At 42.7% G+C, this 17,068-nt stretch overlaps 1 protein-coding gene across 1 annotated transcript in view; it reads left to right on the top strand.

The window, feature by feature from the left end:
* The first annotated feature begins 2,319 nt into the window (after positions 1 to 2,319).
* SLC6A19 (solute carrier family 6 member 19) overlaps positions 2,320 to 17,068 on the top strand; it is an 85,756-nt gene continuing 71,007 nt past the window's right edge. Inside the window, exons 1-2 of the mRNA XM_072153068.1 lie at positions 2,320 to 2,366; positions 7,955 to 8,061. The gene's annotated coding sequence lies outside the window, so the exon portion shown is untranslated. The remainder of the gene's footprint in view (positions 2,367 to 7,954; positions 8,062 to 17,068) is intronic.

Raw genomic sequence — 17,068 nt, 5'->3', positions numbered from 1 at the left:
TCCAAAAGTGTCTCCTGGCCGGACAGTGCAGTACCTGACCAGTGGTCAGGTACTTCCTCCTGTACTTCCATAGTTCTTTATCCTGTGCCACCGTTACATTCCCCACCATGGGCAGAAGCACTTCTTTAAGCAAAAGATGAGGATAATAGCACTGATGATGGCGTCTTCACCTCTGGCATATTGGAATCAACAATTCCCTGCTGCTGTTAAAACACACTTTCCAGCATATACAAAGCAGATGGCATCTTCACCACATTGCTGGCATATTGGAAGCAACAATTCCCTGTTGCTTTTAAAACACACTTTCATGCATATGCAACGTCCCAGCCAATGTGCATGGCAGATGAGTAGTTGCGAATAAGCCCTTGTACTACCCAGTACATATAGAGTTAATTGGGCAGCGGTAGATTCTGCCTGTATAGGCAAGGGTTAAAGGAATGTTAATGTTATCATCCAATGATGTTCCACTATTGTAACTGGAGTGTGATTGGAGGAGGAGACCACCTGACTAGGGATTAACTAAACCCTTAGTCAGGGGAGGAGTTAGGTCTCTTGGGACCCAGCTTCTGACCGAGGAGCATCATCTCTTAGAGCACCTGCTCTTACTATAGGCCTCCCAGGCCTTAGCTCTCACTACAGAGCTACAGGGTGTCAGTCCACCTTCAGGGCTGATACTGAATATACTCAGGATTAAAGCTGCAGCTTCCAGCATTGGACACAGCTACATCCCAGCCTGCCCCTGCATCCAGGATGGTGACCATCATCTCTCCAAGATCACTCCAGTACTGCATTTGTACAGAATTGTTTGGCGTGTTGCTACCGTTGGTTCTAATAAAGAACTGTAAGTTACTTTTATGCACAACATTGCCTCCGTCTGGTCCCTGCTACGGCTGTATCGCCATCAAGGGTGCCCCATCCATCTACCAGGTACACATACTACAGACTCTAAGGGCTGCCCCTGGGAAAACCAGTACATCAGCCTCTCCCTCTATATAATTTCTTGCACACACCACCTGCTGGAGACCTGCCAGGCTGTGGGACAGCCCTCTGGTCCCCATACCAAGCACCGTGACACTAGCGTGTCTAGGCCGCAACCGCCAGCCACTCCGGTATTCTGGGCCCCGGCTGCCTCCAGGCCCCAAGAAAAGGCTAGGCCCCGGTGGGGGATGTTGCAGGTACATGACATATGAGGCGGTGGCCAAAGTTTCTCTGCACTGTAAATAGGCGATGAGCAGCAGGGTGTGATTGCCTAAAATGCTTGCACATGAAACACATTTTATGCAGCAGCACCAGCATGTATGTGTAGTTTACCAGGAACCTTTACACCACCAGGTTCAGCACATGTGCAAGGCAATGGCTCTGCCCAAAGCTGCAACAAATTCCCGCCCGTTGTCGCAGTCCATCTTGCTGAGCTTCAGATTCAGCAGCAGCAAACACTCATCTGTCTGCACCATCTACAGAAGCCATTGTCTGCTAACTTCAGACAATCTCAGTTTTTAGCTCAATATGAGCTCTAAGCTTTTATTGGTTACTATAGGCAATGAGTATAAGAGATAGTATGTGGTAAGAGTATAATGTGAGGTAATATGATACATACATACATACATACATACATAAGTAGATACAGGTGCACAACCTTATAACCCAGCGTCAGCATGGGTTTATGAGAGATCGGTCCTGTCAGACTAATCTGATTGGTTTCTACGAGGAGGTAAGTTCAAGACTGGATCTGGGGGACGCTGTGGATGTTGTTTATCTGGACTTTTCAAAGGCATTTGACACCGTGCCACATAAAAGGTTGGTATATAAAATGAATAACACAATAGGATTGGCGCACGTCCAAAAAACTAAAGGCAAGTGAAAAAGGTGATCGCTGATATAAATAGTCGGTGGCCTGCACCCGGACTATAATATGAATCACAAGTAGGTGAATCACTCAAAAAATATTACATCCAATGTATATCTGCGCTCACCTATGAATGAAACCAACACACCACTAATGCATGCCGCAACAATACTACCTACAGTTAAATTGATGTATATACAAATACCAGAGCAGTAGGTTCAGAGGCTCAGAAAGCTTCTAACGCGGCCTATGTCTTCAAAACGCGTTGGAAGCTTTCTGAGTCTCTGAACCTACCGTAGGTCGGTGACGTCACCGCAACGGAACTCAGTAGGACTGTGAATTGAGTGTTAGCCGCCGGCCGGGGCTTCACTCTAAGCGGAATTAACGCTGCATAGTCTGTAAACATGCACAAAGTGGATTGCCTGGACAAAGCAACTTTAATACCAACAGTACCATGAGGATCCTGTGAATACAGCTCTTTGGACCATTGAATCACAGCGGAGAAAGGGATCACATTCAGGTACTCTACTTACTTATAAGATTGTTTTACTATATCAGGTGTACTTACTTCCCCTACATGCTCTGGTATTGGTATACACATCAATTTAACTGTAGGTAGTATTGTTGCGGCATGCATTAGTGGTGTGTTGGTTTCATTCATAGGTGAGCGCAGATATACATTGGATGTAATATGGTATATAAAATGATACTGCTAGGAATAGGGGAAAATCTGTGTATTTGGGTAAGTAATTGGCTTAGTGATAGAAAACAGAGGGTCGTCATTAATGGCACATTCTCAGATTGGGTTGACGTTACCAGTGGAGTGCCATAGGGGTCACTATTAGGGCCACTTCTTTTTAATATTTTTATTAATGACCTTGTAGTGGGTTTACACAGTCAAGTTTCAATATTTGCAGAGTATAATTATGTTCTAAACAGTCAATTACTTTTTAAAACTGGAACTGAAAAGGACTTGGGGGTATTGGTGGATGGTAAACTTAATTTTAGTGACCAGAGCCAGGCGGCTGCTGCTAAAGCAAATAAAATTATGGGATGTATCAAGAGAGGAATAGATTCTCATGATAAAGACATAGTTTGCCCTTATACAAATCCCTGGTCAGACCACACATGGAATATTGTGTACAGTTTTGGGCACCAGTGTATAAAAAGGACATAGTAGAGCTGGAATAGGTGCAGAGGAGAGCAACCAAGATTATTAGAGGAATGGGGGGACTAGAATACAATGACAGATTACAAAACTTGGGATTATTCAGTTTAGAAAAAGGAGACTTTACTGAGGGGAGACCTTATTACAATGTACAAATACCTGAACGGTCAGTACAAGGATCTCTCCAAAGATCTTTTTATACCTAGGCCTGTGACCAGGACAAGGTGGCATTTTCTACGCCTAAAGGAAAGGCGGTCCTACCATCAACATAGACAAAGGTTCTTTACTGTAAGAGCAGTGAGACTATGGAACTCTCTGCCGCAGGAGGTTGTAATGGTGGACTCTATGTACATATTCAAGAGAGGCCTGGATGCCTTTCTGGAGAGAAAAAATATCACGGGTTATGGGGATAAAACATTTATTTAATTCTTAAAGGTTGGACTTGATGGACTTGTGTCTTTTTCCAGCCTTATATACTATGATACAGTTTATGTGTGAGGTAACTTGTGAAATAATATGTGAGGTAGTATGTTCGAGATAGAAATATAAATATACAGATAGATAAAGATATAGATAGAGTTTGATAGATGATAGAGACAGATAAAGAGATAGATATTCAGAGGTAGATATAGGCAGATCAATAGAAATAGATAGATACAATAAGATAATTTTAGGCAGCACTAAAAAACTTTATCAAAAATTGTAACGAAAAAAGTATGGAATGGATCCTCACCTTGTAAGGCCGGGTTGCAGGTCCTTCTCATAAAAATACCATGAAATAAGCAGCACTACACAAAATTAATAGTGAACTTTATTAATTTAAATATTAAATTAAAAGTGAACTTTATTCAATGTTACTAGAGCAACATTTCAGCTCCAAACAGTGAGTAGCTTGAAAAAGGTTACAATCATCTCATCTCAGATGACTGCAGTCATAGCCAAGAGCAATTATTTACTATCCGGGGAAATGCTTGTATGTAGCATATATATATTGTGAGACACTGAAGGGGTTAACTGTGGATGGGCGGTATGTTTCACCTGGGTTTTCCTACTATGCAAAGCCTTAATGCTGAGGTTGTGTTGTCCAGCACCTTGGCGTAATCAGGCTGCTTAAAGGAAACCTACCACTTCAAGTGGCAGGTTTCAGATGGAAATATCGAACACCAGTTCAGGGTGAGCTGGTGCCGGAGCTAATTTTTGTTAGTGTTTTAAACCGCTGTATTGCCGAGCGCGTACCTCCCTGCACCGGCTATGAAGTTTAAAAAGTGTTTTAAACCGCAATACAGCGGTTTAAAACACTAACAAAAATAAGCTCCGGCACCAGCTCACCCTGAACTGGTGCTCGATATTTCCATCTGAAACCTGCCACTTCAAGTGGTAGGTTTCCTTTAAAGGTGCTGAGCAGAGCTGAGAGCGTTGGCACTGAAAGGAGGCTGGAGAGCGCACAGCCCTGAATTCTGTGTCTGGAGCACTGATGTCCTTTATGTTTTAGTGGTGAGTTAGAGGAACTCTGTTTAGTTAGCACACAGACAGGTAGGATTTTGTCTGTTTTGATGCGTGAATGTGAAGGCTGTTTTATTTTGTTCCTGCTGTCGAAATAAATGCATATATATATATACACACACACAAATATAACTGACTTATGCTCCACACACACTAATGACACATGCTCTACATAAAATACTGTATATAAAATAATGTAGAGGTCTATCATTTGTATTGTAGGTACACTTCAACTGTGAGAGACAAAATCTAAAAAGAATCCAGAAAATCACATTATATGATTTTTAAATAATGAATCAGCATTTTATTGCATGAGTATTTGATCCACTACCCATGAGCAAGAATTCTGGTTCTCTCAGTGCTGCTAGTTAAGAAGCTCCTCCTACTCTGCACTCATTACCTGTATTAGTTGCACCTGCTTGAACTTGTTTCCTATATAAAAGACACCTGTCCACACACTCAATCACACTCCAACCTCTCCACCATGGACAAGACCAAGGAGCTGTCAAAGGACACCAGGGACAAAATTGTAGACCAGCACAAGGCTTGGATGGACTACAGAAAAATAGGCAAGCCACTTGGTGAGAAGAGAAAAACTGCTGGCACAATTATTAGAAAATGGAAGAAACACTAGATGACCATCAATCTTCCTCAGTCTGAGGCTCCATGCAAGTAGTCACCTCCTGGTGTAAGGATGATTCTGAGAAAAGGTCAGGAATCAGCCGAGAACTACACAGGAGGACCTCTACATAGACATAGACCTCTACATAGACACACATCATTGACACATGCTCACATACTACTGACAAATGTAGTACATATACACACATTACTGACACATACTGATAATAAATCATCTTATCGTGTGGTGTACATCACCCATAGTAATAGTCCTGGTGCCGTGACTAAAGCTAAATGATTACATTGCCCGCATTTACAATTACCGCACGGGACGCAGCGATCGAGCCAAGTAACTCCTCCCACCAAGAATCTATTGTCTACTGACTCACTCCGCAGCGTTTTGCTACATCTAAAGGAGAGGAGTGGCTTAGTGTCAGCTACCTTCTGTAGATCAGAATCCATGTTCAAAAGATGCCAATTAATAAAGATTACAGAACGGATTATATTTTCTCGTGGGCTGTAACTAAATGTGAATGAAATCTTTTTTCTTTGTGTTGTTGTGTCTCTTTTCGAAATTGAGAACTGTTATCATTTTGTCTGTATAACAAATCGGATCTCTTCATCCTCAATACCTTTGAGCAGGCTTTTTTTTTAGTGAGTGTGGGATAACCTCTAGCTCCCAACCAGACCTCCAAATCATCAGTCTGAGAGCGAAAGGTCTCTTCCCCACTATTAATTCTCCTTAGTCACAACATCTGGCTGTAGGGAATACCTTCTTTTGTGTGGGAAGGATGGAAGCTATCGTAATATAGAATCGAGTTTGTAGCTATCTTATTTCTATATCCCTCTGTCGACAGCCCATGCTTCTCAATCACTACCATAACATCTAGGAATTCCAGAGTTTTTTGGCTGAATTTAGACGTGAATCTCATGTCCATACTGTTGGTATTCAGGTATATGACGAAGCTATTAAATTCTGATTCGGACACTTCCCAAATCAGAAAGACATTGTCCACATACCTGAAATATGATTTAATAAAACTGGTATATGGATTCTGGAATGAGAAGACATATCTTTCCTCAAAACCAGCCAAGAAGATGTTTGCTAGAGTACATGCCACGGCAGTCCCTATAGCCGTCCCTACTACCTGCAGGAACCACTTACCATTAAATTCGAACGCATTATGGGATAGTGCAAAATGCAGGGCGTCACAGATAAAATTAATGTACATTTAACTCTTATTTGTGCTCAATAAGACCTCTCTAACTGCAGTTACTGCAGCGTCCCGGGTAATACGAGTATATAAACTCTTTACATCGATTGATGCTATATTCTAACCGTCCCTCCATTCAATTACCTCAAGGCTTTTAAGGAAGGAATTTGTGTCTTTTAGGTAGGAAAGAATGTCCTTTGGCTACTTCGCCAATTACTAATCAATAAACTTCAAGTGGGGGTCCGTCAGAGAACCAATTTCGGCCACAATTGGGTGACCTGGACTTTTCTTTAGGTATTTATGAATTTTTGGGATAAAGTACCAATTAAGTTTACGGGGGAATTCAGGAAGAAGTTTGGCAGTGAATTGCTCCGACAGAACCCACCTCTTGAACAGATACGCGCAAATGGTCCTGTAATTTTTCCTTGAATTTTTGTAGGGGATTGGTATCCAAATTAATATAAGTGGATATATCTGATAACTCTCGGTACGCTTCATTCAGGTTATCAATTTGAACCATAATAAGATATTTCCCCCCTAGTCTGCAGATTTTACCTCGATATTCTTATTAGATTTAATGGAGGAAAGTGCCTCCTTTCCACGTGCCGATACATTCTCGACAATTTTTGGGTACATTAAGTCACGTGCATCCTTCAAAACCGGAGTATAAAAGACTTCAAGTGGGCTGCCTGCGGACAAGGGGGGAGAAAAATTGGATTTAATACCGCCCGAAAAACCTTGTATTTCAAGAATATCGAGCTCCTTACAATTACTCTCATACAGAGACAATAGATCTACAACTTCCCTATCTTGTTCAGAAATAGGAGTGCTGGCCATAAAACCCAAAGGGCCCACAATTGTGGTATATGCGAGGGGTTATTTTTAAACCATTTATGCAGATTGATCTTTCTAACTGCTTTGAAAAGATCTATTTCAAAATCGACTTCATCAACATCTTGTACCACGCCAACTGTGTCCCTTGGAAAGTAAATTAATACAGTCTTGTGATAGGACCATTGAAGATAGATGCACAACCCCTTTGGATTCCAAATCCATATTTTCTTCTTTTTCTTCGTTCGTTTCCACTAGCGTCTCCACGACACCTGTTTGCGTTTCACCGCACTGTTTTTTCTTTGACTTTCTGCATTGGCGCCCTCTTCGGATTTTCTTTCTAAAGGGAATGCACTATTGTCATTTCCAGTTACAGTCTTCATTCCTCTCGGTTCCCTTGGGTTTTGCAAGGTACCAGATTCCATAATGAGATTCTCCTCCGAGGTACTAGTGTCGGACTCAGTTACCCAATACTCTGAAGCATTCCTCTTTTTCTTTATATTTTGATTTCTCTTTTGCCCAGGGCCTTTTCTCCCTGATTTAATATTCCATGAGAATATTTGGTTATTATCATAATCAGCTTTATCATGTAAAAATGTATCTCATTTTCTGTCTAAAGTTTCTGTTTGCAATAATACAATGCTTTTTTCCCAATTTCTTAAAGAAAGTGTGTAGTTGTGTGTCATTTACTCTGGTTCGAAATTCTATTTTTGCTGTACACAATTCCGATACGATTTTCTCATACTCTGCCTCATTGTGTTTCATTACTAGTTGCATAAGATTCAAGGAATGCCGACGGTAATAATTGTACCATTCCTGAACAAATAAAGGATTGATTTGTACACTCTTAGCCCCCGAGGGACGCGGCTGTTGGCCAGGTAAGATTTCAATGATTCCATCCTCCAATATAGTCAGACCTCTTTTTCTGATAAAAAAAGAATCAGAATTTAATAGCTTCGTCACATACCTGAATAACAACAGTATGAACATGAGATTCACGTCTAAATTCAGCCAAAAAACTCTGGAATTTCTAGATGTTATGGTATAGTAACAGAGCAGCACAGCAAACCTATTGGGTGCAAAGTCCATACACCCTCTGGCCAGAGAGCCTCAATACATACTTCAGGAATAGGCAGCACTCCAAAATAGTGTAAAAAAAAAGAAAAGGTGCACATGGAATAAAGACACCCCTTCTTTTTTTACACTATTTTGGAGTGCTTCCTGTTCCTGAAGTAGATGTTATGGTAGTGACTAAGAAGGATGGGCTGTCGGCAGAGGGATATAGAAAAAAAACAGCTACGAACTAGATTCTACATTACGATAGCTTCCATCCTTCACACACAAAAGAAGGTATTCCCTACAGCAAGATGTTGCGACTAAGGAGAATTAATAGTAAGGAAGAGACCTTTCGCTCTTAGACGGATGATTTGGAGGTCCGGCTGAGAGCTAGAGGTTATCCTACACACATACTAAAAAAAAGGTAATGAGGATGAAGAGATCCGATTTGTTATACAGACAAAAAGATAAGAGTCCTCGATTCCGAAAAGAGATACAACAACACAAAGAAAAAATACTTGCATCCACATTCATTTACAGCCCACAAAAAATATCATCCATTCTGCAATCTTTAATAATTGGCATCTTTTGAGCATGGATCCTGATCTAAAGAAGGTAGCTGATACTAAGCCACTCATCTTCTTTAGACGTAGCATAACACTGAGAAGTGAGTCAGTACACAGTAGATTCTCAGTGTTACTGCACGGGACAAAGCAATCGAGCCAAGTAATTTTAAATGCGGACAATGTAATCTTTGTAGCTTTAATCCCGGCACCAGGACTATTACTATGGGTGAAGTACGCCACACGGGAAGACAATTTATTAATTGCTAATCGCAATATGTGGTTTACGTCATCCAATGTCCCTGCCAGAGATTTTATATAGGCAAAACTATCCGCAAATTACACATCCGCTTTCGTGAACATCCTAAATCTATAAAAACTGGCCATGGATCCCCACGCCTTATTGAACACGTGAGAGAGGCACATTCCAGCTTCACGGAGGTTCTGCGTTTTGAAGGTTAATGTTAACCCATCTGGCGGAGATAGGAATAAGGAGCTGCTTAGACGTGAGGCTATGTGCATCATGCGCACAAAAGTAATGGGGCCAGTAGGACTAAATGATCGTAATGAACTAAAAGTATTTCTGTAATAAGTGTCTCAGAAAAAAGTTATTATAATCTCAACTTGAACATATTCTAAGATACAATTGTACTTGTTGTGTTACCTTGTTTTTAAACATGTGGTGAAGGCTATGTTTACAGTATCCATGGTTACCATGCTTATAGAGGAGTTCAAACCCATTGCATGATGTCACAGACTTGAGAAAGCGCTTGTGTCGTGAAACGGCCCATCGTTTGTGGTGTGTCCGGCACCTCTCTCCCTGTCCTGTCGGCTATTATTAAAGTTTGCACCTTGGTGAGTGACCCGTTTTCCTTCCTTTTTGTCATGTTCATCTTGGATTGTCATTTGTGTTGCTGCCAAACGGATTGCACCACTGAAGCATACTTAGACCATTGCAGATGGTCCTCAAGTCCAATTATTGGAAGTTTTGGTGGATGTGAAGAACGCAGTTGCCTGATTTTCTTGTTCTTAGATACTTTGGTCCCAGTTCATAGGATAAACACAAATTGGCTTTAGCAGCCAATGCTTAAACGTTACTGAAGAATGAGTACTCAGGGTAGTAAGGTGAGCAATGCAAAATGTCAATTTCCTGTAGAGAAATGTACTTCCCTGGACGAAGCCTGGCCCATGGATGACAATAGGACCCACGCTAAAGACCACAGTTGATGGAGCACTTACGTGGGCACCGTATGGGGACTGGCAGCCCGTGGAGGAGCAGAAGACTCGTCTTCAAATAGTTCCGAAATAGGACTCAAAGTATTCCTCCTCTGGATCAGGGATCCAGATGACACCAGTTGCCCAGGGTCCTCAGGGTCCTTCCTGCAGGGAGAATTCAATCCATTCCCCTGCCTTCAAGTTTTGTAGGCGTTCTGGCAGATCAGGCCGATTGAAAGACCGGCGGGGAATGAAGAACTCCCGGCCTGTGTAGTCCTGGGTAGCTCCGGTTTCACTGGACCCAGGCGCCCTCTTTGGAGTGGCCTGCCATGAGTGGCCTGGACCTCCTTCTCCCATCGTCGCTGGTCCAAGACAGCATCTCGGCACCGAGGCTGTGGAGGTGCCGGTGCTGCGGGCTGTTTCTCCAGAACAGGCTCGAGCTTCGCAGGTGGGCAGGCAAGTGCTGGAACTGGTTCAAGAGCAGCCGAAGGGTCGGGAACAGCAGTGGGAACACTGAGGTTGTCGGCAGCTGCAGTAGGCCCAGGCGTTGGCCCAGAAGCAGGGATTGGGGACTCCCCACGTAGCGCCTCCACGTGGGCCTGGGGTACCAGCTTGGTAGCCGGGATAGGTAGCAGGAACTGCTCGGTTGGTGCATGATGCTCCGTCATCGACTGAAGGTAGGTCCTCATGACGGAGGCCAGGGTCAATCCGCGATGCTGCGGATGTCTTGCAAAGGGCCTCCAGACTGGCTGTGCGGAGACTATGATGACTCAGCAGAGTTTAGAGGCCTAGGGCCAGGCATGGTGCTGACTGCTTGACACAGGATCCACAGAAGTTCTGGATTTTTGATTCGGCATGGCAGGAAGTCTGCTTAGCACCAGGGGTGATGTCAAAGCCTTTCCCGCCAAGGGCTGTGGCGGGCTCTATTGGGCCTAAACCCGAATGGCAGAAGGTTTAGGCAGCACAATTTTGTAATAAAGGACAGTCTATAGTGCCATTATAAGGCACAGAAGTCTATATCCTGTTCGTGACGCCACTTGCAAACTTTTCTTGGGGCCTGGAGGCAGCCAGGGCCCAGAATACTAGAGTGGCTGGTGGTTGCGGCCTAGGGCACGCTGGGGTCATGGTGCTTGGTATGGGGACCGTAGGGCTGTCCTACAGCCTGGCAGGTCTCCAGCAGGTGGTGTGTGCAAGAAAGATGGAGGGAGAGGTCGATGTACTGAATCTCCCTAGTTTTAGTGCAATTATGAACTATTATGTGACAGAACCTTACAGATTTTCATGCGACTGCAAACTTGTGGGGGACTGCAACCTTATATTACTCCAACACCAAGCCTGGTTGCCCAGCGAGCAAGAAATCTAAGAGACAATTTATTGCCTAGTCACTTCCAACGTCCTCAGGCTTAAAAGCTCTTTTCCATACAATTGCTGTTCATTCTGCACACTGGTCGAAATTTATAGAATCTTTGTTAACCCACTCAATCACAAGGAATATGTTCTCTGTAATTACATTTACTGTTGAACCTGCAAAGTTATCTACAGTATGGATTGGTATGTCCATGCAATATGATTTATATAGGACAAATAACTCAAAAATTATGACGAAGAATCAAGCAGCATTTGTAATGCAGAAGCACATTTTATACAGGACAAACCTTTATTGACAGTGGCAGCACACTTTCGTAAATTCCATCAGAGTAAGACTCAGGGTTTCAGGGTTATTGGGGTGCTCCTGGTAAAAGCAAACCACAGAGGTGGTGACATCACCCCCAGTTTACTGCACTGTTAAGCATGATGGATTTATCAATTTGGTTGCCAATCACCAGGGAGCATTAACGAAGATCTCAAGTATATTGTCTATATACTTGTATCATCGCCTAAATGCTCACCAGAGAAGAAAAAGGAGTAAATAAGATAGGTTTGCTCTCACCAATCTTCTTTTGGATACAGGAGTATTCTGATATGGCTGGTTTTCTGGCAATTGGTTTATATGCGCAGAGCTGGTTAGCGGAGGCAAAGGAAGTATTTTCTGAGAAAGAGAGTTTGTTCAGAAAAGATATACTCTCACTTTTGCAGCAGTTTTTAAAGAACTAACAAAATCTACAAAGAAAGGATAACCTCGTGGTGCGAGGTCCAATCCCCAGAGAATTATATAAAAAAACTCAGTAGTTCCCAGAGGATTAAGAATCACTCTAACCCCTGCACAAAGTGCTGGTCCATGGCCCTTGTGTCAAAATGGGAGTGGGAGGCCACCAATAGCTCTCTACGTCTCATGCAGCTGCTGCTGGATGAGGAAAAAAAGATACTTGCTAATTTAGAGACACGTTTACAGGAACAGATAAAGGTCACAAAAATATTTGAGGGAGAACCCAAATTCAAAAATAAAAAAGTGTCTTATAATCAATATTGAGAAATTCCAATATCACGTTAAAGAATGTAAGCACCGACAGTTCATGCATGACCTACAAGACTTTAAAGAGAATAAGGATTATTCGACAATTACAGCAAAAATATTGACTGTGGTGGACCCTGATATCTCTTCAACCGAGACTGATAATTCAGAAACGGACCTCACAAATAAAGAAGAGATCTGGAAGTAGGGATAACAGGGAATCTGGGATCTACAATCGTGATTTTTTAGATTATCCTTATCAACTCAGGGATCGAGGAATCCAGAGCACCCAGCAGAAGGGACCCACAAAATAACTAGTCAAGCTCAGGGGGAAAGCATTGTACAAGAACAGAGGGACATGCAGATAGTTAACTTAACTCTACTAGTATTAACGGAACATAAACGTAAGGTTTATCTAAGGGCTTGTCTTTTGTACCCAGTTCGGACTTTGATCTGTTTAGCATGGTGAAGGATCTCAACTTTTTTGTGCGTAAGCTCAAAAGGCACAAATAAATCGTGAAACAAGATCGTAAGATCAGTTCCCGAAATGGGTGTACCTGAAGACATTTTCCTTGACATAAGCCTGTTGACCAGCCTTGTAAAAGAAAATAATCCCTTACAAAGTGAGGGTCCCTTCACAGATTGTAAACTTAAGAGCACCCGCCTCCCACCCAATATGGACGTATCACCAATTGATGTGTTCATGAATAGAGTTACTAATGACCTTAGACAGATGGAGAGCACTTTCCTTCAGTTAAACTGCACAAAGGAAGAACTTGAGGCCCTTAACTCTTTGCAGATAGGGTCCTAAGAGAATTTTTGGTTGCGCTTCCTTCCTACACAAGAGATACACTAGATCTTCTGATTAAAACTAGATGACTCTTAATAGGGAACATCTCTTAGGAAGTATGGATGTTGAAGTGCTTTGTTCATCGATACCCTATAATATGGGTCTAAAAGTGATGGCCCACTTCCTGAGGTCCAGAGGGAGACAACAAGAAGGGCACAATAGTTTTATTTTAAAGGCCCTCAAATTCTGCCTATCCAAGAAATTCTTTCTGTTCAATGGAAACCAGTTCTACCACCAGCTTAAAGGCACGGCGATGGGTTGGCCGTGTGCGCCAACCTGCTCCTAGGCTGGAGGAAGGAAACTATAGTATTCAATGAAAACAGCAGCTTGGATACTATAAGGGTCGAGGCCTGGTATAGGTACATAGACGATATCCCAGTGATTTGGAGGGGTCCTCCTTTAGATTTAACAATGTTTGTACAACAACTTAATACCAATCCAATCGGGCTACTGTTCACCCATGAGAGTTCCCTGATGAACCTATCCTTTTTGGACGTATTGATTACCCGAGATACTGGAGATACCCTGACCTCTACAAACTCACTCCTCAGATGGGAAAGTTGTCATTCTGCCCCTCTGAAATGGAGTATTCCCAAAGGGCAGTAACTCCTCCTGAGGAGGAATTGTTCGAACACCAAATCCTTCCTCAAACAGGCAAAGGATCTGCACCTTAGATTTAAGGATAAGGGCTACCCTGATAGAATATTGAGAAGTACTTTTCAGGATGCCCTCCACAAAAAAAAAATCAAGCCGAGAAAGCGCCACAGTGCGTGAAACGGCCCCGTTGCCGGAACCTGTCTGTTTACCCCCCTGCATGCTTCCCCACCAATAAAGGACGCTTTTCATGCTTTTGGAACCGGTGAGTGCCGTCATCTTTCTCTATGTTTATGTATGGATATCTTCTTATATACATTGATTGAGCACCGCTGGAAAGTCCTGCCGTGATCACCCCTGCCCCTGGAGAGTCGGGCCACGCGTTGGGCTGTCGGCGGTATCGTTGGGGCTGTGCCCGCCAGAGACTTTTCTCCATTTAACCGGTTCGCGACCGCCCGCCGTGTATTCACGGCGGCGGTCGCGTCGCGCTGCATGGAGAGGGCTCACGGGCTGAGCCCTCTCCATAGCCGGTAAGTCTTTGCTGCATATTGCAGCAAAGGCTTACCGGTAACATCCGCGATCGGTGCTAGCACCGATCGCGGGTGTTTTTGCAGCGTGGGCTGCCGGCAAAGCTGCCGGCAGCCTCAAACAGATAGCGGCGCATGGGCGCCACCATCTTACCTGGGATCGCCGCTCCCCGTGACGTCATCGGGGGGCGGCGATCCGTCTCCATGGTAGCCTCGGGTCTTCCGAAGACCCGAGGCTATTTCGTTTTAACCCCTTCATTACAATGTGCTGATAGCACATTGTAATGAATGAGGAAGAAAATCCCCATATACTGCCATACTGTAGTATGGCAGTATATGATAGGATCGATCAGACAACCTAGGGTTAAAGTACCCTAGGGAGTCTGAAAAATAGTATAAATAAAAATAAAAAAAAGTTTAAAAAAAAAAAATTATAATAAAAAAACCTAAAATTTCAAATCACCCCCCTTTCCCTAGAACTGACATAAATATAAATAAACAGTAAAAATCATAAACACATCAGGTATCAACGCGTCCGAAAATGCCCGATCTATCAAAATATGATAACGGTTTTTCAATGCGTTTAACCCCGTAACGGAAAATAGCGCCCAAAGTTGAAAATGGCACTTTTTTGCCATTTTGAAAAATCTAAAAAAATCTATAAAAAATGATCAAAAGGTCGTACATTCCTAAAAATGATATCATTGAAAATATTATCAAACTTCGCAAAAAATGACACCACCCACAGCTCCGTACACCAAAGTATAAAAAAGTTATTAGCACCAGAATTTGGCAAAATCTGAAAAATTATTTTTGTACAGGTGGTTTTAATTTTTGTAAATGTATGAAAACATTATAAAACCTTTACAAATTTGGTATCCCCTTAATCGTACCGACCCAAAGAATAAAGTAGACATGTCATTTGGGGCGCTCAGTGAAAGACGTAATATCCAAGCCCACAAAAAAATGGTGCAAATGCGTTTTTTCACCATTTTCATTGCATTTGGAATTTTTTTCCCGCTTCCGAGTACATGGCATGGAATATTTAATACCATCATTATGAAGTGCAATTTGTTACGCAGAAAACAAGCCACCACACAGCTCTTTACGTGTATAAATAAAAAAGTTATAGATTTTTGAAGGTGGGGAATGAAAAATGGACATGAAAAAACAGGAAAGGGCCCGGTCCTTAACCGGTTAATATTATTCAAGAGCAAGATTACACCTGGCTGGAAAAACAGTAATAACAGGTAGTTTTGGTTGCAGTGGATACATCCCTTTTCCCCACATAAAGAGATGTAAATCATTCACATCATCAGTGACCAGAATTGTGTATAAGATCAAACAGTTTATTAACTGTAGAACGGAGGGGGTCAACTACAGAGCGATTTGTGAGTGTAAAATCGAATACATTGACAAGACTATCTGTGAATTGAGGAGGAGGGTAGGTGCACATTTAGGAGATATTACTCATAACAGGGATACACCTTTGGCTCGCCATGTTAACCTGGTTCATAACGGAGATATATTAACAATTCGGTTTCATTGAATTGAGGCAGTCCCTAGACCCCAAGAGGAGGTAATTGGGACAGGACCATCTTGCAAAGGGAGGCGAGATGGATTTTTATGCTGGATACAGTGGCTCCAAAAGGTTTGAATGAAACTTTGAATTATGCATTTTTCCTCTGATCAATCCCTTCTGACTTTTAGGCATGAGAGGTCTGCTTGGTTGGAGTTAATCTCTAACCAAGCATTCATTGCTCATGTTTAAGTAACTCCCATCTATCCATATCTGTACTTCTATTCTGCTGCAATCCCTTTATGACTTACTTTTACCAATTTGGGAATTACTTGATTATTGCGCCCGTACCATACGTACCATACTAAACATTCCTTTATTGTAAAGAACTGCTGATGTATATATTGTTTATGAACCGAAAAACCAGAAACAGTATGACCATAACCGATACCTCCTAGGTCGGATCATAACGGTATGGTCAAATAGCCCTTCATTTCTATATGATCTGACCAACAGCCCCGATCTACATATAATTGGGAAGGCTTTTATACAGTAGGAGGCAGGCGTTCTCCCTGCTGGTAAACAAATACGTGAGCTGTGACATCAGAGGAGGCAGGGCTAGTACTCCGGACCCTCCGATCACAGACTCCTCCTACACCATGACATACAGCTCCCCGGCCACTTGGATTGAGCTGGGGGCGTGGTGTGGGTAGGTCCCGAATCAGCCATTTCTGGTGCACACGCAGGAAATTTGGTGCCGATGCCGTGTTCCAACCTAGTGATTAGGTGTATCTTTGCACATGCTAGACGAGCCACTGCCTGTCTTCTAGACTATTAGCCCACTTAGTGGTAGCCCCAGGAAATGCAATAGCATGGACGGCACTCTGTGGTTGTGCGGTGCACGTGGAAAAAGCAAATGAACGCTAATAACCAGTGTTGAAGAAAATATCCTGGCACTCGCTTTCTTCTGCTCAATCAAATGCTCTATTCTCATTGCATATTATGTACAGACAGAACGCGATTTGGCTTATCCAAGCCTTTATCAACTGCTAGCACACTATCAGCATGATAACTAATACTGTATTTTTCGGCCTATAAGGCGCACCGGACTATAAGTTGCACCTCTAATAAATGCCTGCTAAGACATCTAGGTTCATATATAAGGTGCA

Source organism: Engystomops pustulosus, chromosome 5 (genome assembly GCF_040894005.1).
Source record: "Engystomops pustulosus chromosome 5, aEngPut4.maternal, whole genome shotgun sequence".
Lineage (NCBI taxonomy): Eukaryota > Metazoa > Chordata > Amphibia > Anura > Leptodactylidae > Engystomops > Engystomops pustulosus.
Note: the sequence above shows the minus strand (reverse complement) of the source record. Positions and strands in the feature narration are given on the sequence as shown.